This window comes from Hippocampus comes, unplaced genomic scaffold (genome assembly GCF_001891065.2).
Source record: "Hippocampus comes isolate QL1 unplaced genomic scaffold, H_comes_QL1_v1.1 scaffold178, whole genome shotgun sequence".
In the NCBI taxonomy this organism is placed as follows: domain Eukaryota; kingdom Metazoa; phylum Chordata; class Actinopteri; order Syngnathiformes; family Syngnathidae; genus Hippocampus; species Hippocampus comes.
The window spans coordinates 99,199-99,963 of record NW_017807733.1 but is presented as its reverse complement, the minus strand read 5'-3'; positions in this window follow the sequence as shown (position 1 = coordinate 99,963).

Below are 765 nucleotides of genomic sequence, written 5' to 3'. Positions count from 1 at the left end.
GATCAGGGAGTCTCTGTCCCTTTCGCTCTTAGCATACAGCTTTATGTCATCCATGTAGAGGAGGTGACTGATCGTAGCTCCATTTCTGAGGCGGTATCCATAGCCTGTCTTGGTGATTACTTGGCTTAGGGGGTTCAGTCCTATGCAGAACAGCAGTGGGGAGAGTGCATCACCTTGGTATATGCCACATTTGATGGACACTTGGGTAAGTCAAACCTCAGTTTTCGAATGTCTCGGCTCTCGTACAATTCGGTCTTTGAACAAAAGTTTTTTATGCCTCGGATGACGAACAAATTTCGGTTCTCCAACTAACTGAGCGCACTTGAATGCGTCACTTCACTCCTCTCGGCTTCGCTTCCTCGTGTAACGTCCATTGTGAGCAGACGTTTTTGTATTGTTCAATAAAGATTTTTGAAAAAAGCAGACGTGTTTCGTGAAACGCTTCCTCGTGTAGCGTCCATTGTGAGCAGACGAGTTTGTATTGTTCAATAAAGATTTAAAAAGAAAAAAGCAGACGTGTTTGGTGAGACGCTTAAGTTAGGGGGAGTGAAACCCCCCTCTTTTCAGAATGGTATGCCCCAGCAGCACGGGGGAAGTGCGTGCGTTGCGTGCGTTTGTTGTAAGTCCGGCAGTTTTCAATACAGCGGCACATAATGAACACTCTGGTGTCCGGCGTCTCATTATTATGCAATAAACATACAGAAACAGCTTCCTCGTGTCGCGTCCATTGTGAGCAGACGACTTTGTATTGTTCAATTAAAAAAA